The 22,617-nt window shown below is 42.2% G+C and overlaps 1 long non-coding RNA gene across 1 annotated transcript; it reads right to left on the minus strand.

The window, feature by feature from the left end:
- Positions 1 to 6,214: 6,214 nt before the first annotated feature.
- Positions 6,215 to 10,317, minus strand: LOC108439014. The gene is made up of 3 exons (XR_001858736.2): positions 10,203 to 10,317; positions 6,797 to 10,069; positions 6,215 to 6,595 (listed from the first exon to the last, which is right to left on the minus strand). It is a non-coding gene; the product is annotated as an uncharacterized LOC108439014 (long non-coding RNA).
- Positions 10,318 to 22,617: the final 12,300 nt, after the last annotated feature.

A 22,617-nucleotide genomic window follows, 5' to 3' on the forward strand; every position in this document is an offset into this window, starting at 1 on the left:
TGGAACATTTCTATTTTTGATTATGGCTCACCATGTAGTGGTTAATCTCAGTGTTCAGACAACAAACCAATGAGACACGAGCCAACCAGTCTCACAATTCCTGATTGGTCATTTCTTAAGAGGGAGGTGCTTGATTTGCTCAAGCAAGGGATTTCCGCTGTAGGTTTTGGCTAAAAGGCCAACACATGTCCAGCATAGAAAACATGGTTAGTGTAGGAAGATCAATCAGGGGGTTGAAGTTTTAATCACCATATTCATGTTTAGGTGTAAACATAAGTGCCCTGTACCGGAGTTCACTGTCCACCACGGTCTACCATCGGTCTAACTCAAGTCAATAAAGCAGGGAAATCGTCCTGAGCCTACAGAACTCTTTACATTGCCCAAATCTAGTACCTTAGCACAACACTGTCAACATATGTCATCATGTGATTGAAACAAAATGGACAAAGCTCTGTATTGATCTTAGGACTGCTACCAGTCCAATGTAGGGAGGAATAGCCTGTTCTTAGCAGGAGTGAAGCAAAAAATAGCAAGTGAAAGTTCAGTGATGAAGCGAAAGAGTTTCTAAATGAACTCATTTCCCACCACTTTGCACCTGTTTAAAAGGCGGAGGAAATAAATAAATAAATAAATAAATAGCCATGCTAGGTGCTCATATGTTAGTAAATCGAGCAGCGCATGTAATCCAGGGGTGGGGAACTCTGGACCTGGAGGGACTTTCCTGGTCAAACACACCTGTTTCAAGTCGTCAGCTAATTACTGGGTTTAGTTGGTGTGTCAGAGCAGTGGAAATCACCAGTCTGTGCTGGATTCTGGTCCTCAGTTCCATGATTATTAGAGCTAGGCCTTCAGTTCAGGACATACATGTCAAAGCTTGGTTAAAAAAGAGGAAAATCCACCTCTAAGACACTGTCGATGTCTCCTCGCACCCTTATGGGATTCGAGTAGTATGTTATCACCAAGTTAAGGGTGATCCACATGACCATTTTTTAGCTGTCCCAGATTAAATTCAGTCATTTGAAGCTTGTTAAAGGTGTTCCATGTTTCATCTAAAGCTTGTAAAAGACATTTTACTATATGTTTTACCTTGCAGCAGTTTTTCAGCCCTGGTATAGAACTGCCTCTGCTTTCCCTCTGACTGAAACACATTTGTCAGGCTACCACGTGTTCTTGCAGGCATATCTAAGACTTCTTGATGGCCTAGAGTGACATGTTGTCTCACAAAATCGGTCCGTTGATTCCTCAGTCAGGTCCTAATAATTGTGATTCTGGGGGGGTGGGGGGTGGGGAGGGTCAAAGATCTGGTTTATAACTCAGGATAAATTGTTAACTACTAGGACCTGAGGGTGCCACTGCGCACACACAGCTCAGTCCTTTAAAATAAAAGTGCCACATTATGTTGATGGTTAATCTAATCTAGTCCAGCTGCTGAAATCCTGACCAGTGGGAGAGCTTGCTTGGCTGTATCTATCCAGACGCCACTGAAGGCAGTTCTTTTATGTTACAGAAGTCAATAGACCTCCACACGATGTGGCCCACAACATGTTTAGGCTCATACAGCGGTTAACGTGTGGGCAGAATTGATCTGATTTGTGTCTGAAACTGGTCCGTAAACTTCAGTATAGAAGGCCCTCAGTGTGGGGTGGCCTGATGTGACCTTCGTACAGCTTTCCTGTTTGTGCATCTTTGATCTTTTAGGTTTGAGAGTGTGTGAGTGGTTGGGTGGGGGGCGGGGGGGGGGGGGGGGTGTTGGGTGGGGGAGATGTATCTTTACTGATCACAATCGACAACCACATTTCCATTACAGTCTAAACTCAGCATGAGTGGGCGCAGCATGTGCAGGTGGGTGCACGGGCCTGGACGGGGACTTGCTTGTTATTGAGACTTAGTTTCTCAGAAACTGAAAGCAGCTCCTGCTCGTCTCTGCATGTTTATGATGGGTCCGTTTCCGACCACAGTGGTTTCTGTGACTACCACTGAAGGCAGACTGCTTGAAAATCACTCCCGTTTTATCTTCTTTATTGTTTCAATGTTTGAAATGACGGCTTTTTCTTGTCTCAGTTTACTTTCTGTTGTTACAAGTACGAAAAAAAGACCAGGAGAATTTTTAGACAGATCTTAGATCAGTTTCTTCAGTGTCTCCACTTTACCCAGGCCTGAAACTCCCGCCTCCACAGTACAGAGCAGATGTGAGGTCAGTCAGTAAAGGCAGTCAGTGAACAGTGGAGTGAACCTCTGAGCTGCAGGGTCTCGTTGTGGGTTTCCTGTTGTAGAGTGGCTGATGTTGCTGCTCTTAATCTCTCAGGGCTGGAGAGGGAGGAGGGGGAGCTGCACTGTTTATCAGATGAAGTATTCAAACATCTTTTAAATAAATGTGTCCATAGGACAAACATTCTTTCTTTCATTGTGGCACTTATTGGGCCATTTTTGTCCAAATCTCTACATGGTTCAATTCTAATTCTAATATTGTACCCTTTTCACTGAAATACACTAAAGGTTGTTCTCATTATTATAACGCAGATGCAAAATAAGCCAAAGATCACAGCTTTGGCACGTGACAGATTCTTAGTTTATTTGTGACCACCAAGCGGTAAAGTGGGGAAGACTTCACAATTGTGAAAAGGGAGTGGGTTAGGATGACTGTTTTGAGCCAATGTGGTTGGATGCGCTGCAGCAATGTTGAGTAAATGAAGCACAATGATATTTTCACAGTGATATGTTTTGCACCTGTAGGTCATTTTATGTGAGTATTTACTGAAACGTTTGGGCGTTCACGGACAGGGTTTCACATTGGCTAATACTTCATCCCTTGTCTTTTGCCACTCCACCCACATCTGGGTGCAGCAGCTGATGTTTATTTTCTGGACACCAAAATCACAACCAATTGAGAACGCTAAAAAAAGGAGTAACACCAAACCACATAAGCAATATGTCAGTATTACACCCAGGTCAGGGTCATCCCAAGAGTTTTAACTGCAGTCTTTAGTGCATGCTTGGGGGCCCAAAACACAAGGGAGACCCAAGAGCAACTATGAAAAAACAGTCGTTTGTTTAAAATAGCTTGTATTATGTCCACTCACAATGTTGATGCCTTCTACATTATTTCTGAACATCCACTTCATTTTCTCTTCCAGTCACTGCTTAGCAACCATTCCACTGTCCACCACTACCTCGGTCAAGCTTTCAGATTTTTTTAGCAACAAGCCAGTATGAATGCACTTTGAATTTGAAGCTCTAGATAGCTAGTTCTAGATATGGAAAAGATGTGCCTCAGGGATGTGTAAACATGACCTGTTACCCCAACAGAATAGAGGATTTTCAAACCCAAATAAATAAATATAATTTGAAGCTATAACAGCTTTAACTCTTCTGGGAAGGCTTTCCACAAGGTTTGGGAGTGTGTTTATGGGAATTTTTGACCATTCTTCTAGAAGCACATTTGTGAAACTCTCCAAACTTTTCCCACAGAGTTGGGAGCATGAAATTGTCCAAAATCTCTTGATGCTGAAGCATTAAGAGTTCCTTTCACTGGAAATAAGGGGCCGAGCCCAACTCCTGAAAAACAACAACGCACCATGATCCCCCCTCCACCAAACTTTACACTCGGCACAATGCAGTCAGACAAGTACCGTCTCAACCACCAAACCCAGACTCGTCTATCAGATTGCCAGATGGAGAAGCGTGATTGGTCACTCCAGAGAACACATCTCCACTGCTCTGGAGTCCAGTGGCGGTGCTTTACACCACTGCACTGCGCTTGGTCTTGGTGATGTAAGGCTTGGATGCAGCTGCTCGGCCATTGAGACCCTTTTCATGAAGCTCTCTACGCTGTTCTTGAGCTGATCTGAAGGCCACATGAAGTTTGGAGGTCTGTAGTGATTTGACTTTGCAGAAAGTTGGTGACCTCAGCTGACCCCGCATGTCTTTACCACTTCATGGCCAATCACTTCCACTTTGTTATAATCCCACTGACAGTGGACTGTGGAATATTTAGTAGTGAGGAAATTTCACGACAGGACTTGCTGCACAGGTGGCGTCCAATCACGGTACCACGCTGGAATTCACTGAGCTCCTGAGAGCGACCCATTCTTTCACTAATGTCTGTAGAAGCAGTCTGCAGGCCTAGGTGCTCGGCTTTATACACCTGTGGCCATGGAAGTGACTGGAACACCTGAACTCAATGATTTGGATGGGTGAGTGAATACTTTCAGAAATATAGTGTATGTGTCTATTTTTATATAAACCATTTTTTTATTAAATTTTTACAAAAATCACTATCATGATACTTTATCTGGACAGCCTTTTTTGAGTGAATTCAGCTACTTCAACGTTTGTACACAGCTGGCAAAAAGCACTGATCAAAGGAATAGGACGCTCTGGAGCAGCCACACATGACCCTAACATCACAATGCTCAATGCCAAGTCAGAGGGGTATTCTTTCTAGTGGTCGAGCTCCATCCAGTACCCTTGAGTTGAGTTGGAGTGATCCAGACCTGATCACCCAACATCAGTCCTGACCTCACTAATGCTCTTGTGGCTAAATGAGTAGAGGGTGTAGCAAATACCCTGTTATCATGCTAGTAGACTCATGGTAGACTATTATGATCAGGGTGAGCAAGACAGCCATAAGGCAGTGAGTTGCACTGTCCATGGTTCTGAAAGTCATACCAGATTATCTCATTCAGGCTTACTTATTCTGATGTTTGCATGTATGTGTGCAAAAAAGAAAAAAATACAATAAAATCTAATATAAATTTTATCATACAAGTGAAGTTGCTAAACTGAAATTATTTGAATATTTGAAATATAATCTTCAACCAATGAAGTTGTCTATTTCTGCAAAGTTGTCACACTGAAGACTTCCAGAGGTAAAACTTTACAATACTGTTTCATAGTTAATAAGTAAGTAATCAATAAATATGCAGGAACAAATGAGTAGTGCTGCATTAAGTAGCTAAGCTTAACTACCAAGGACTACTAGATAACTATTCAGTTGGAAATAGTGAACTGATTAGGGTAGTTCAATTGTAACTCAACAATAACTACTGAGTCTCATAGAGAATTACTTAGTATTAGTACTATGGCTTCTTACAATAATTACTCATCAATTACTGATCAGTTCAACATTAATTGCTCAATAGTTGAATCTTACAAGGTTCCTGGTGATGATGATGTGTATTTTAACACTTCTTTAAAAAGAAAACACCAGTCCTTTCTGCAGAAGCACATGTGCCAGAGATTCTTCTGGACAGTAGCTCTCCTTTAAAATCCTCTTAAGGGCAGGGTCAGTTGAAGAGAGGGCTCACAAATATCTGACTGTGTATGTGTCCTGCCTTCAAATTCACTTGGTACTACTATTGACAAATGGAGTTAATGATGATCAGGAACATTATTCTAAAATTAAACACATGGTAACTCATCATTAATGAACTAGGAGTTAATGATGTTCAGGAACAGGACCTTTGTACAAGGAGGAACAGGAGGAGCACTGCCAGAGCCCTGCAAAATGACCTCCAGCAGGCCATAAATGTGCATGTGTCTGCACAAACAGTTAGAAACTGACTCCATGAGGATGGTATGAGGGCCCGACGTCCACAGATGGGGGTTGTGCTCACAGCCCAACACCGTGCAGGATGCTTGGCATTTGCCAGAGAACACCAGGATTGGCAAATTCGCCACTGGCGCCCTGTGATCTTCAGAGATGAAAGCAGGTTCACACTGAGCACATGTGACAGACGTGACAGAGTCTGGAGACGCTGTGGAGAGTGATCTGCTGCCTGCAACATCCTTCAGCCTGACCGGTTTGGCAGTGGGTCAGTAATTGTGTGGGGTTGCATTTCTTTGGAGGCCCACACAGCCCTCCATGTGCTCGCCAGAGGTAGCCTGACTGCCATTAGGTACCGAGATGAGATCCTCAGACCCCTTGTGAGACCATATGCTGGTGCAGTTGGCCCTGGGTTCCTCCTAATGCAGGACAATGCTAGACCTCATGTGGCTGGAGTGTGTCAGCAGTTCTTGCAAGATGAAGGCATTGAAGCTATGGACTGGCCCGCCCGTTCCCCAGACCTGAATCCGATTGAGCACATCTGGGACATCATGTCTCGCTCCATCCACCAACTCCACGTTGCACCACAGACTGTCCAGGAGTTGGCGGATGCTTTAGTCCAGGTCTGGGAGGAGATCCCTCAGGAGACCATCCACCACCTCATCAGGAGCTGCCCAGGCGTTGTAGGGAGGTCATACAGGGACGTGGAGGCCACACACACAATACTGAGCCTCATTTGAAACTGATATCCAGTCTTCTTCTCATGTACAGCGCAGTAGTACAGACCCAGGACTGATTCGGTGACGTTCTTCACCAGTAGATCATGAGTTTGGCTGGAGGGATTCCACACAAGTGAGTAACGTGAGAGAGCATCGCTCATCAAAACTGCATCTGATATAACGAGAGGAGGTTGATGCTCATGTGAACAGTTTCTAAACCAGACTTTACTAAATCCACTCTGCCAGGCGCAGTAGAGAGAGACGTCGTCTCCTGGTCTGACTTGTATCTCCTCTTCTGCACCACAGATTCTGGAGATACATGTGCCTGCAACTGAAAAAACAACATTTTGATTAAACAAAGAGAGAAAAGCTGATATCACATACTTTTTCAGGTGAATCCTAAACCATCGTCATACCAGTTGGGCTACAAGTCACTCTTAAGAAAAACAAGATGTGGTAATTGAAGCAGGGTGTCCCAAGAAAAGCTATGAAAGATGAAAACAATCAGGTTGAAAATGAAAAGCTTACTTACACACGAGTACAGTAAGAACAACTCTTGACCTCTTCATCTCAGAGATTGGTGCTGGGTGGCTGCTTAGCGTGAAGGTCTTTGAAGAGAATGTTGAGGTGTGATTGGTCCACGTCAGTGGAATGCTTTTCTATATCTAGTGTATCAACCACACAGAGAGACACTGAAAAAGCCAATCACAGGCTTCTATTTGGTCTTTGATGCAGACGTGTCTTACATCTGACTGGTCCATGTAGACAGAATAGTTCTCTTGTTTGAATGCGTCACTAGCAGGTTTGGATGCAGGGTGAGGAGACTACGGTGAGCTTTGGTAAACTACCAGCCTGCTTCAGGTCCAAGATGTGTGAGTAGCCTAAATAGGTTCATTTTACACTAAAACTATTAGATATGCCATGAAAGTATGCTTTAAAACCAGTATCTAAGGTATGTTTTATATAGTAGAGTAAGGGGTCACTGATAACCACTGTTTCATCCCAAACTGACACTAAAATAGAAGAATGTTCATGCATCTCCAAATTCAAGGTCCATTTTGTAAGTTAGGCCTAAAAGCTGGGTCATATCAATACAGAGAAGATCTTGTGCCAGACAGTAAAAGACATTTGGTGTGCAGGGCATCACTGTGGGTTTCCTGTTGTAGTGTGGTAGCAATGTTTTGATTGCAGAGTGTCTAGTAGGGAGTTAGACAGTAAGTTTACTTACTGTCATGGAGATTCTGCCATAGGAACATCCACAACATTCTGTATTGGTTCTTGGCCCCTGTTCAGTCCACACTTTCCCCTCTCACTTCAATGCCTTATGGAGAAAGCACTAGAGAAGCCAACATGCACATGTCCTCGGTCACAGTAGGACATGTTGCTTAAAACTCACAACATGAATGATATGAAGCATGAATTTGGTGGAGAACATGGTGGCTTTATCTTCGCTGAAACCATTGGAAATCTAGTACCCACAGTGACTTGGGGTCCTCTGGCTGCTTCCACTGTGGATAACTCGGTGGCTTTGGCTTTGTTTTTTGCCTCAGTCCCTGTGATCCCTCTAATGTACAATACCAGTGCTGCACCCCGTCCTGCCCACTGTTTTTGAGGCTGCCAAGATGTTGACTTTGGAAATCCTTGTCCCCTACATGGGGTTTCTGGATGCTCTGTTATGGTTTAGGGGGTATTTGCTGGAATGGTTTGGGTATTCTCAGAAGGAAAGGTCGCTACAAATGAATACAAATTAATTTTTAATGTGATCGATCCTATTTTTGTTTCTTTGAGGTTCACAGTGCTGTAGTAAATCAGACAGAAACACTAGTTTTACTTTCTTTTTAAGGAGTCACTGGCAACTGTTATGAGGTGCTAACTAGACACAGTGCATTTTTCCTACCACAGCCTATGTCATCCAGCAAAGACAGTCACCCTTTACTATTGAAGAACAGCGATCTCTTCTGGCCAGTAGTTACAGCAGTCATTTACATTACTCTGAACATTTAAACATACTGCATGTATCCTAAGCTTGGTTATTACATCCGTCACCATCCACAGGGCATGAGGGGTCACTGAACGGCTTCAGAAACATGAGAATAATGCAAACCATATGCTATATGGTCTTAATGGTGGCCAGATTTTAACCCAGTTGAACACTTTTAATAGGTTTTGGACCAAGTGTTAGATATCACTCACTAACACCATCATCAGAACACCAACTGAGGGAACAGCTTTCAGAAGAATGGTGATCCATCCTTCTAGCACATTTCTAGAGACTTAGATTCAGAGTGGATTCTATGACAAGGTGTATTTGAACCAACTTTACGTTGACTTTTCTTTGCATTTAGTACCTGTGTACATGTAGGAATACATGCAAACAAACATACACACACAAACATATTTGTCAAGACAGCATTGACATTATCATCGAAAAGGAGTTCAGAAGACACTCATGTACAGGTCGCTCCTCAGTCATCTGCCAACTACTGTCCACATTCCAGAAACATTCTGTGTGCTGATCTCACAAACTGAATGACCTCACAATTGTTGAGGAATGTCCGGGGCCATTTTCCATGGTTCAGCCTGGACACTTTACTTCCTGCATAGAGAAGTCTTAATCATACAAGATTTTACAGTTTGGAAGTGCCCCCCTTGACCAACCTAGGTTGACCTTCTCCCCATCCAACACATTTGAATTGATTATGAAAACAAACTATGATCCTCCCCAAACATCAGTGGCCAAGCTCATTAATGGTCCTTGGTTATGTGGTTATTGACCACATAACAGTATGGAATGCCCTCAGGAAGATGAATACCAAGAATCTCCATAATAATAAGGAACCTCTTCATTGCCCGACAAGAAAATGATCTGAGTGGAACGAGCAGCCGCATCAAAATAGGAATGAGGAGCTAAAAAGCATAGTTTGAAACGGACTGAAAGTCTAGCTGAAGCCATTGAAAAATGGCCAGCATATCTTTGGTTATGTTGTGTTTAATTTGTGTGAATGTGAATATTAATAGAATCACTGCAGCAAACATGAACCCTGCTTCCAGTGCCCTTCTCGTGCCTGTGGTAGCACAGGGCATGCTACATTGGCGCCGAAACCCGGGAGTAGGATACCAACACACTGAGGGAGTCTCCACAGCAGAAGAAGAGGCCAGCAAGACCCTCATCCATCTGCACCTGGCCAGCTGACGGGAGCTGCAGGCTGTCTTCCAGGAGGCTGAAAAGCACTGGAAGCAGCTTGAGGAACAGCAAGTGGCAACCCCTTAAAATTGTCAGGATCCTGCTGGTGGAGCAGCAGCCCAAGGTGTGCATGGGGGCAGGAGCCCCCCTCTCACTACCCCTCAAGGCTCCAGTCCCAGCTCCAAGGAGGACTGGAGCCCTTCTTCCCCTTCTCCTTGCTGCTCTGAAGGCACTTGGAGTGCCCCTTCTCCACATCTGGAATGTTAAAAGACCAGGGCCCTGCAGGCCCAAAGTTTTACTGCATTGTTCTATAAACTTAAGAACTCAGCTATTTTGCAATGCGGTCCATGTAATTAATGAATAAGCCTTTGTATGTCATAAGAATTGGATTTTAAGGGGTTAAATAATAGAGTAGAAAATTGGAACTTTGGTCGAATATGAAGAAAACAAAGGTTATGCCAACAGGAAATGGTGGTCACATGTTTCCTTAATTATTAACCTCAAAGACTCCAGCAGTCAAGAAATATGGCAGATTTTACTCAAGAGAAGTTTTCCAAATGGTAGAAGAGTGGCATTGTCTCCTGGTCTGAATCCCATTTCCACTTCTGTTCCAGAGAAATCCTGGAGAGCAAAGAAGGACAAGCAGATCTGACACACCATTACAAACAGTCTCTGTGTGTTCTTATCAAAAAGCCACACTGATTGTGGGATTTCTCTGTATAACCAAATAAAGGCAGATATAAAGTTTACTTACACATGATACTGATAAAACATTGACTCTTTCAAGAGACAGTTGCTGGGTGGCTGATACTGGCGTTGGTTTTTGAAGCAGATGTCAGAGATGTAGTCAGATTGGTCCACATCAGTGAAGTTTTCCAGTTTTGTGTACAGCGTAGTGGTTTTTCTTGACATTAAGACAACCCACCAATGAGAGACACATGCTTCCTGGGTGGTCCCTTCAAAAGAGGGTGTGATTTACCCTCATTTCTCTTCAACAATGCTTTCTGTTTAATCACATTTCCTATAACGCTACACTCTTACAAGAAGGGACCACAAAGGTTTCTTTGACCAATGCCACCACTTTTGGTTCCCTAAAACCATGTCTGAAGAGATTTGTGTGTGTGTGCGTGATGAAGGCTTAAAAGGCTTCAAGAACCTTCATGAAACCAAGAGTTCTTCCTAGAATCTTTACCTTATGGAGAAGCTCTGTAAACTTTAAGAAAAGGTTTTTTAGTGGAACCCAAAGGGATTTTAGGGAAATAAAAGTGGTTATTATACAGCATCACGCATATAAGCCATTAATTATCAAACTTTATTTTTAAGATTCTAGTCAACTAATGTCCAGTAAGGTAAACAAGAGCACAGAAGAGCATCAGCAAATTATCAAGCTCATCAAATGAGCTAAATAAGATGTTTCAAAGAAAGTAAATTAATATTCTAATAGGAAATCCAGGCTTCCGCATCTAACCTTCTACACCGGCGCTTCAAATTAAACAAAGAAACGTATAAAGTGATTCTTTTTTCAGCTTTTAAACAGGATATACACCAATTATAAGTCATAAAGTTAAGAATAATCATTTAGATGTGAGATCAGTCAGTGTGCAGTGACCTGATGTGGTCTGAGCTGCAGGGCCTCATTGTGGGTTTCCTGTTTTTGAGGGTTTGAGCTGTTGCTGTTGAGCTCTCAGACACGTCTCTATCAGATCTTACACTCAGCAACTGTCACCATCTAAACTGAGCATCTGGGTTTGAGATTGTGGCTGGATGCATGAGCCTGCTTATCACTATTAGACCCATCTTTAAACATCTAAGTATAAAGAAAGATCCTAATCACCAATCACATTGTCCATCATTTACATTCAAATATGTTGAGACTTGGTCCAAGAAAACCATCTGATTAAGATGTGAGGATGGTAACAAGGCCTTTATTTGCCCGATCTGTGTGGTGAAAAGGGGCTGGAGGGTGTCAGTGTATTTCTTTTGCATATATGTATGTGTCTAAATGTTGTGGCCTTTGTCTAAACTGAAAGCAGCCTCTGTCTGTCTTATCTTTATGACGTGGCCATCGTTGACCACAGATATTTCCATGACTGCGTGAGTCTGTATGTTGAGCAGATGAAGTGGCATTTCAACTAGTTTCACATAAGTTTCGATTTTTTTCATGAAACTGATCTTTAACCTTAGATTGAACCTAAACTCAAATCCCAATCAGCTTCTCTACTTTAACTAGACCTGAAAGTTGTGTTGATGCAATGCAGGCGTGAGATCAGTCAGTCACTCTGATGCGCCCTGAGCTGCAGGGTGTCATTGCGGTTTTCCTGTTTATGCGAACATTCAAACATTTTTAGACCTGGTCCAAGAAAATTCTCTGAAAAACACTTGGCACTGGTGAAAAAGGCCTTCGTGGAGCCTAATCTATGTGTGGTGAAAAGGAGATGGAGGGTGTCCGTGGTTTTTTTCTGCTTGCGAGTGTGTTTGTTTCTTTGTGTTGTGGCTTGTGCAGAAACTGAAAGGAGCCTCTGTTTGTCTCTGAATTTTGTGAGGCGGCCGTTGCTGACCACAGATGTTTCCATGACTGCGTATATCTGATTGTGGTGCAGATGAAGTGCCATTTGAGCTGCAGTTTCACACACCACTTTCATGTTCTTCATTGTTCTCAAGCATAGCCTACCTTAGAGTAAACTTGTACATTTTTCATCATCATCAGTTTCATCACTTTAACCCCGCGTGAAAGCCATGTCTACAGAGAGGTCAGTGAAGACCATGTATACGAGAGCATAATAAAGGTTTAAATCAAATCCCAAGTCAGTTTCTCTACTTTAACTAGGCCTGAAAGCAGATCAGATGTGAGATCTGTCAGTAAAGACGCTCTGATGTGCCCTGAGCTGCAAGGTCTTATCGTGGGGGTCCCATGCATGTTCTGAAAAATGGAGAACATTAAAAGTCAAGAGCAGTCTGAACAGCTGGTGACAAGACGAGACTAAGAAATACACCAAAACAACACTAAATACTACTAAATCAACTCCAACCCTACTGACTGTTGTACCTTAAAGGCCACTTTATAGTCCAGGTGACAAGTGTAGCTCAAACAAATGACATAACGGAGAGAAGATTTGTGTCTACTAGGGTGTCGCAGACTTTGTGTAAAACAAAACATTTGAAGGGACACGGATGTCGCGCACTCTGATTGGATACAAACTAAAATTTCTATGTGCTGGATTGTTGTCTTGGTCATGGCTTGGAGCTTTGTTTACTTTCCTGCTGCTTTAAGAATGGGCAGCACGTTCAAGCTATAGTGCCCCACAGAAACAGCAGTGAAATAGCTATTCAAACCTAGACAGAACAATATTCATTCATAAGGCCAGATGTTTTCATTTTCAAACCTTTTTCCACAGCTGCAGTTTTTCAGGGCTTTAATTCACACAAAGAAGCAAGTGATTTTCTGACTTATTTAGATAAATGAGCTAGATAAATGATGGTTGACTATTTCACACTAAAATCTAATTCCAGAGCAGGTTTTGGTTATGAATCAGTCTGAGGGTTAAGGAAGGCCACCTGTCGTCAGATTTGAAGTCATTTAGTAAAGGTAGTCTGTGTATAGTAGTCCAGTGTGGCCTGAGCTGGAGTGTCTTACTGTGGGGTCTCCTATGTCTGAACTCTGACTCTGGTGAGTTCTCCAGCTCGATCTTCTGGGTTCTTCTGTCTTTGTTTATCTGTTATTACAATAAACAGCCATGGCTCTATTGCCTTGTAAACTGAGCATGTGTGCTCTCTGGCCTGCTTGCCACATCACATCTAGGATGGTACCGGTTACCAATAATCAATGACAGAGTCCATTGATTATGCAGTTCAGAAAAAAAAGCATTTGTAGTGGTAAAATGGCCTTCATGGTGTCTGATCTGTGTGATCTAATTTATTATTGCTCAAACCTTTAGATTAGGGAGTGAGGTCACCTGGTTTTATGATATTATATTGATATTAAGTTCCCAGAACAGAGTAAGAGAGAGAGACGCTCGCACCAAGGATGCTTCAATAAAATGGAATTTATTGGCTAATATTAAACTACCTTGGACTACATTCAATGATAGATGAAAGAAAGAAAATAGAACAAAACAACAAAAAGGATAAAAGTTAAAAGGACAACATAGCTCGCATGAAGTGATTCAGTTAAATGATATGAGGCAGGGTGGTTCTCAGGAACACGCGGGAAACTTGAAAGAGTCTCTGTAAAGAGCTAACCTAAGTCAGGACGGGAGTAACTACCTATGCCTGAGTTAGATGTACCTGTCAAATGCTGTCTTATTAAATAAATTGGCGTCAGAGCCCTGACTGTCAATTGATGGAACCGGCTTACGTGGGAATCAGCTGACTTCCAAAGGGCCATCTTTGAGGCTGGAGCTCACGCGTGCTTTGTCTCCTCGCTGGTCGCAGATGCTGTGTCATCATGCGGGCACGCACCTTCCTGTCAGTGATTGGTGAAGGGGTCTCATAGCCGTCTGAGGGTGGCGTCTCGTGGCCGTCTGAGGGTGGCGTCTCGAGGCCGTCTGAGGCTGGCGTCTCGAGGCCGTCTGAGGGTGGCGTCTCGAGGCCGTCTGAGGGTGGCGTCTCGTGGCCGTCTCAGGGTGGTGTCTCGTGGCCATCTCAGGGTGGCGTCTCACAGACTTTCGCTGGTTAATCTGCTCACAGATTAGTGCGTGGTCTCCGTAGCGTCCGAACCACTTGTTCTTTTCTTGTATCCAGTTCAATTGCAAATTATCAAAGTTCTGAGGCTGGTGACGCTAACTTAACTAAATACCTCTCTTTGGCAGACAAGAAACATCTACCTTCCTTCTCTGAGGGTGATCTAAACTGAAGGTCTGTAGACGGACTGATCTAAGCAGATCTGATCTTGGAGCATTCCAAGTCTGGCCTGTCTCTCTGACTAAAGCCGCACAAACTTAGGAGTTCAGCTATCTTCTGGTTGAGAAAGCTGACTCCTGCTCTCTCTGTCTCGTCTCTTTTTCCTTTTTAGTTCTGTGCCCTCGGGTTTTGTTCCAACTGTTGACCCTTCCCCTTGGGGTGGAATCAGAGTGCTTATAGATTTTCCTGACCTAACACTTAATTAGCTGTTCATTGTTTCCAACCCTGATTGGTTATGCATAATTTTAGGAATGCCTTCCCGAGAATCACTGCCTTCTTTGTTTGAGTTAGTTTAAACAAAGGAACATTCTTATATCATCAACTTATATCATCAAGTTCCAGCTTTCAGAATCAATGAATGAACAGAATATTCACATATGCTTATAAGGTAGAGTTTAACCCTCGGTACCTGATACACAACACATGTTAAAGAACATGGGTGATGCTTTTCCTTTACCATAGACTGTATAAATGTTAAAGAACTAAAACTGACCACAAAAGGAAAGGATCAAAGGAAATAAAAGAAAACCACATTCAGGTTACATATTGGTCACTCTGTATTTCTAGACATAATACTAATAACTAAATCTCTGGACTTCTTGAATGGTGGAAATTCCATATTGGTGCAGTCTAAAGAATGATTTCTGTTCATGCATAGCTTAGTTAAGGTTTGGGAAGATCTGCAGCTGGAATCCAGGCCAGGATTTATGGCCTGGTCTGGTCTGCCCATATGGAGCCAAAGGCAATTGCAGGTCTCCCACTGTGTCTGTATTTTCAAGATAACATCCTTTTTGAGTCGTAAAACTTGTAGGCACCCTAATCCTGTTTAGATGATACCTGCTTGACCTGCTTGAAAAAGTCCTGAGCTCGAAGTTCAGGAATGTGAAGTCCTCCCAAGTAGTGTGATTCTGGCTGACTAGATTGGGGGGGTCCGCTACACTGTGTCTGTTTTGTCTCTGCATATTTATGAGGTGGTCACCACTGACCACAAGTTTAAATGACTGCATGTGCTCTTGCAAGGAGTAGAACAGAGGTATATCTTATTAGGTGATGGTCACACTGAGGCTTATGGCACCAGGGGCTGGGGGGCTCACAATGGCCAGGTCGCTTAAAGTCTTTCTTGGGCTACTCATATAGATACTCACACAGCTGTATGCACATGACTCACTGAAAGGTCCAATTTCTTAACAACACACCTTTATAGTGAGTTTCTATCAACACTACACAGATTACACTGTTGCCTTTTTATCTCTTCTTATCCATTAATGCAGCTCATTTGGAGATGGATCCTCCACAACCTGGAACATCACACAAATGTTCATTATCCTTCTGAATTCTTAACTAAGGAGTCTGATGTAAATGGCAAAGCTCATGTTAGATGCTAATGCTTGGAGTGGCATGAGGTCCTAAATGTCCAGCTTGTAAACAAGCAAATTATACTGTCACTTGTTAATGACAAACTCATTTGCATATAGTGGGCATTCAGTTTCTTGCAACTGCACCCAGTACACCAATAGCTACACCAATGGAGTAGAAGACAAAGTTATTTCAGGCACACTATCACACCAGTTCCATTTCCATTTTATTTCATATTTCATCCACATCAATCAAGTCATCCACAAGATGTTCACTCATTTATAGATACAAGGAAATGAGAAATGTTTAAACAGATCCTAGATCAGTTTCTACTTTAACCAGGCCTGTAAATTGCATCTCATACAGAGCAGATGTGAGATCAGTCAGTAAGGACAGTCAGTGACCAGTGCTCTAAGCTGCAGGGTCTCATGGGTTTCCTGTGTTAAAGTGGCTGATGTCTGCTGCTCTTAAACTCTCAGGGTTGGAGAGGGGTGGGGGAGGCGTGGTTATCAGATGAAGTAAAATACTTTTTAAAATATATTGTGAAACTCTGTGTGATTATTCATGCTTTTAGATGTGGGTGTAGAAGTTTAGTACTTAAGTTTTACAGGGGAAAGTGTGTTGCTTTCACTGTGTTGCTCAGTAAATCCTTTTCTAGTGGCCTCCACGTGGTGTATGATGTAAATTTTACACTTTGCAGTCTTGAACTCTTAAGCAGATGGCCTTGAATCATTCTTTCGGGTTATGAAAGGTGAGTTTGGAATAGTGGGAATTTATGACTGGTTCATGTTAAGAGATGTGGTTGTAGGGTTAGGGTTAGGGTGGTTAAGCCTGTGGTTATAAGGGATAATACTGACTGATTCAATTTAATCAGTATTGTGGTCAATGCAAAGTCCTGATAAGGTCTTGCTGATAAGCATTTCCAAGAAATCAGTATACGTCATGTCTGAGAAAACCACAGCCCCGTCAGTGCTGACTGTCTGCCTGTACTGTCCGTGGTGCTGAACATCTGCTAACACAGGCCTCCTCTCCTCTGATGGTTTACAATTGTTTGTGCAGATGTGCCTGTCAGACTGAGAGAGCATGAAATGCAGTGTTTACCCAAAGTTAGAGGCCCTGTCATTCTGTTGGGGATTTTTTTCTACCTCGGTTCCTTGTTATGACTATGTGTCTTCTACATTTCTAGTTTGGGAGATCCAGTTTGGACTAGACTGCATGTCCATTAATGTCTGATAGCATCTTAATGTCTGTCATACTTTGCAAAGTGTTTGTAAATGTACTGTAAACAATTCTGATCCCAAACGTGGTCCTGGAGTACCCCTGTCTTGCAAATGTTCATGTTTTCTGCTCTAACAAGCCACTTAAACTTAAAAAGGACTTGTTATTTAGCTGATTATTACAGCAGGTGTGTTCTTGCAGGAAAGTCTAGACATTTCCTGGACCAGGAATAGAAGCCAATGGAATATCTAAATTGCCGAGCCAGCCAGGAGCAAACTGCTACCCAGAGCAGGGTACAGCAGTTAACCCCTTAAAATCCCAGGTTTATTACATACTAAGGTTTATTATTCAATAACTAGAATGATTCAGTGCAACCTGGTTGCTATGTTGGTCAAATATTATGTTATATAAGTGTATAATAACACTTTAGACCTATTGGCAGGCCCATGGACATGTAAGGGGTTAATCTCTCCTAAATTCCTGTTAAAATCAGTAAAGAACCATATGTCTCCTTCAAGATCAGCCTCTGCTACATTACAAATAGTATAGGTATGATAGCAAATGAACATATGCTTACCTATAGTTTTATTCATTTGAATTGTTGATAGTTTCATCTAAATTTCATTACATTCTGATTAACCTCACCTTGACCTATGGCTTGCTAAATAACGTGTATGTTAATTTGACCTAACCTTATACGCCACTATCAGCTTTGGGATGTAAATCCCAAACTGGAATTTTGCACAGGGAGCAAAAAGGCTGCGTATATAGCCGACTACAATGTTTCTGAATGTCTTTGTAATGATATGCAACTAACCAACTCAACCCAAAGACTTTACAGCTCACAGGTCAACCTGGTCAGTCGAGCCTTTAGCAGGAGTGATGAAGGTGCTCTGACCGATAATAGACATAACAACATAGAACAAAGTGTGGGACCTCACCAATTGATCTCTCTTAAGAATTGTTCATAATGAGACCCAGATAAGGTCTAACAGCTAAAATACTTAGTAATGCAGTTGTTGTTGTGTCCCTGTGGAGCTTGCAATGTTAGTGTCAAACTAACGGTGGTGTATATTCACAGACTATTTATAACAGCAAGAAGGAATTGATGCATGTGGTTGATCTTTAAATATATCTGCAAGAAGATGAAGGAACCCACAAACACTCCATCCATTAAAAAAAAGAATTCTGAAAATTCGATCATCAGAATCTATCACTGTTTATTGATAACATTGCATGAAGTTGTAAGTTTGTAACTGTTGAATATATGTTGCATTAGGCAACAGTCATTTGTAAGCCCATAAACATGCAATTAATGATGTTTATTATAATGTATTTTTGTTTTAATATGTAATCTGTGGCATTAAACACACAACTGTAGGAAACACAAATACATCACTTGCAGGGAGGAAAATCTGATTATTTGAATGAGCTAAAAGGAATTTACATGAATAAAATTCATGCAAACTTAATGACAATCAACTTCTGACTGTACCTGAGCTGCTTGACCTTCTGAATGTCCAGAATCATTCCTCAGTAGTTCTACAGTGCATCCGTTTTAACCTCAGAATATATACTGAGCTCAGAGCACTCAACTCTCTTCTTCTTCTTCAGCCGTTTCTGTCCTCTGCTCGGGAGATCCAACGAAGCATAACACACATCATCTCCTCCAACCTGAAGACAATTGACAGACCTTTAGCTTACTGAGAACTATTCCTATTAGTTTCACTTTACAACAAGGCCTGAAAGGGAGTATTTACAGTCAAAACCAGCAAAATATTAAGCTTTTAATGGCCGTAAATAGATCAAATGAGTTAATATGGGAGAGCCTTTGATTTCTTTACATGTTGAAGTTTTATGTGTAAGTTTGCAGACAGACTTTTACATTAAGAAGAGTCAGTATTTTTCCACTCAGCATTGACGGCTTCAAACAGCTGAAAAACATTGCCAACTTGGCTTCTGTTTAATATGAGACTAAACATTCTCTATAGGGTTTAAACCTGGACTCTGACCAGCCAAAAACATCAGTGAAATACATTATCTTTTGGGCTCAGACCATTTTTGACAGGAGTGTATGTGCTTGTGTACATGAGTGTGCATGTGCATCTGCGCTCTGCTACCTCTTCAGTTTTTCGGGTTTTACGATTCGCATTTGTTTCACTCTCACTGATGTCACTGTTCTTCCCCACTGTACATGAATAAAACAGGAAATAAACATGAAAACATGCAACAAGCAAACCTTCAGGACATGCACACACATCATCCACTTAACTAGAAAGTACGTTCTATTCATAACTTAGACATTGGCCATAAATGAATTCACTGTATTGATGTACAATTACATACTGCAAATTATATTTTCTCAAAAATCTTTATTCCGTTTCTGACCACAGGACCACCAGATATTATTTGGGTGGTGGCCCATTCTCAGCACAGCGCCGACACTGGTGCTGGTAGGAGTTTTTACACACATCAGTGTTAGGTTGACCAAAACTGACCAATGATACACAATCTTTGTGTACACCAACAAGGTGGAGCCACAAGGAAGGGTTTCTTAAAGAGTCTTTGGCGAGTGTATTTCAGACAGAAATATCTAAATACCGTAACGTACCTTTAGTTGTGTATCTGCAGATACAGCACACACAGGTGGAGGAGAGGAGAACACACACAGGACACACACTGACCAGCAGCTTCCAGCAGACGCTACAGTCTGATGCAGGGGGGATAGGGGTGGTCTGGGGGCGATCAGCACAAGGAAAAGTTGTGTCTGAAATAAAGCAAAAAACTATCTTAATTAAGTGAGAAGAACATTTATTGACAGACTGCATATTATAAGTCATTCTGTGGTCTTGAAGTGCCTCTTTGGTTTCAAGTATCTACTGGTGAATTACAGAGGAAGAGACTCCAAGGAACACCTTTCAAAGCCTTATGGAGTTTCAAGATCATTTCATTGTAAACATTGTTTTATGAGGCCTAGGATCATTTAGAAGATTAAAATAAAGCAGGTGTGAAAGCTTCATCCTCACCTCTAAGGATGATCCGTGTAGTCAGGCCTCCACAGCGATTTACAGTCCTCTCACGTCTGAGGTCTTTTTCTTCACTGGTGAGGTGTTTCTCCTGTCTTGCGCAGTAGTACAGTCCCAAGTCTTTTTCAGTGACATTCTTAATGAACAGATCATAAGATTTACTAGAGGAATTTCTCACGAAAGCATGACCTGGGAAATGTTGTTTGAAGTTGGAGTTGGAGGTTAGTACAAGTGGAGGATGATTCTCATCTGAACAGTTTCTGAACCAAGCAATTTCTGATCGCTGGCTGATGAAACAGTCGCAGTAGAGAGTGATGTTGTCTCCTCTTCTGACCGTCATCTTCACTTCAGCTCCAGAGATCCTGGAGAACAAAACACCTAAAACACACAAACTTTAGTTCAGATACAAAATGACACACATACAACAAACCTGCCTCATTATATATGAAGCTATGCAAGAACCACATGTTACACTACAGAGATCCAAACAGGTGAGAGTTTAGTTTACTTACACATGAGAGTGAGGAGAACAGCTCTTGATCTCTCCATCTCAGAGACTGGTGCTGGGTGGATGACGATGGTGAGGGACTTTGAAGCGGATGTCTGTGCTGAGGTCTGATTGGTCCACGTCAGTGGAACATTTCTATTTTTAATTGCGTTTCCCGGCACAGGTTGTCAAATAAGCCGCCAATGAGAGAAGTGGAAATTAACTTTGTTTCCTGGTTGGTCTTTTTAAGAAGGCGGTCTTATATTTTGGTGTGTGAAGATTTGGTGTGGTGTATGCCACACATGTTTAGCTCTAAACCACAGGCGTAGGACAGCTTGAGTTAGCTGTGCCCCCTATTCTAATGCAGCTAGCTCAACAATTCAAGCCCCTCAAATGAGCTATTTTAAATAAAAGTGGAGTGGCCTGAATTTTTAAAAGTGTCCAATTTATAATGACTTGCGACCAATTTGACCTCCCTGAAAATGTAGCTAGCAGGTTCATTTTATGAGCAGTGGTGTCCATTAACATAACTATATTGTAGTGTCATGTAAACACAGCGATTTCATATTGCTGTGACATAGGCTAAGTAGACTTCTCCTATAATTTGACTTTGAATGGGCTGTCAGGGACATTTGGCACATGTGATAAAGCAGTTGTTCCAGGCTTTGAACAGCTGTACTCAGTTCATTACAATATCCCTAGAGAAGCTCAGATTTTGGTCCTCTAGATTGGGTTGGGTCATCCTTAATTAAAACAGGCATATCACTAAACTACCCAATAGAGGTCTGCATATGAAAATCGGAATCATTTGTCCCACTCCCTTCCACAATTGAACCATTTTGTCCCGCTCCCACCCGCACAGTTCCGTCAAGGTGTACTGACAACCAGTGTATGACATGGTGTATTCACAAATACATTATTCTCTGCTGAAATAACACAGCAGGTATAGTCATCAGGCTCACTGTGAAGTAACATCACCAAAAGCCTTTTATTCTCAGTAAAAACAAAGCAAGAATTAAACCACAGGATGGTTATTTTTGGTGTTTTCCTGGACTCCCACCCGCTCCCATGCAGAACACTGAAAATTATTCCTGCAGGAATCAGTAGGAGTGCAGACCTCGACTACTGAAGACACCAAGTCTCTAGGACTACAACTCTGCACCAGTGTAATATATTAAACTGTTATCTGTAACATATGCAGCTCTCCAATCTCACTGTGAGTACAACTGTTTGATCATTTAAAGCCATAAACTGACTCTAGGATAGATACAAACCCTAAAGAACAGCCCCATAATTAAGGAAAGCTATTTACATTAGAGATACATCAGAGATCATTTATAAGTGTAGGTTTCTAATGTGGCCTGAGCTGCGGGGCCTGACAGGCGTTTCCTGTTCAAGCACATCTGAACTTTGATGCTGGAGAGCTGCGAGGCTCAAGGTTGTGCGTGTGGGGGTGGTTCTTCACACGTCTTTGTTTATCTGATGTTACAATCAGCAGCCGTGTTTCCATCACAGTCTAACCTGAGCATTTATGCTTGTGATGGTGTGCACTAACACGAGCACTGATCTGCTTCATTTTACTAGATTTTATACTTTATACTGTAGTATTCAGGAATAAACCAATGATCAGTAACCAAAGATACCATTCTGAGTCTATTCCCACTATTTTTTATCTTTGGAAAATGATGTTCACTCATTACTGCTCACTTTGGATGTGTGGGAGGTTTATATGATCACCATGACTGCAACCAGGACGTTCTCATTCCCAAATTCCACTATGGGGTAAATGGGACCCGTAAATCTAAACAATGCTAATCAACTTCCTTTGACCCAAAGTGGCATCTATTGGTGGCAGACAGTGGTAGTGCTTTCTGTTGTGCTTTCTGAGTAATGGGAGAGTATCTGTGTTTGAGTGGACTTGGTGATTTACACTGCAGTTGCAGTTGCACATCAAAGTTGTAGGAAGGAGCCACATGAAGGTTTGATCTGTCTGAGTGGGGAAATGATTGCCATAGAGTTGGGCTGCACACAACCTCCCTGAAATCCACTGCATGGACAAGCAGGTCATGAAAGCACTGACAGCAACAAATATATAGGATGGACACTGTTGGCATCAATATCGTGCTGTAACACCCTGTAACAGTTCTTATCGGTGGGTGGAGAAAGACGCAGGGGATAGGGGG

This window comes from Pygocentrus nattereri, chromosome 22 (assembly GCF_015220715.1).
Source record: "Pygocentrus nattereri isolate fPygNat1 chromosome 22, fPygNat1.pri, whole genome shotgun sequence".
Taxonomy (NCBI): Eukaryota; Metazoa; Chordata; class Actinopteri; order Characiformes; family Serrasalmidae; genus Pygocentrus; species Pygocentrus nattereri.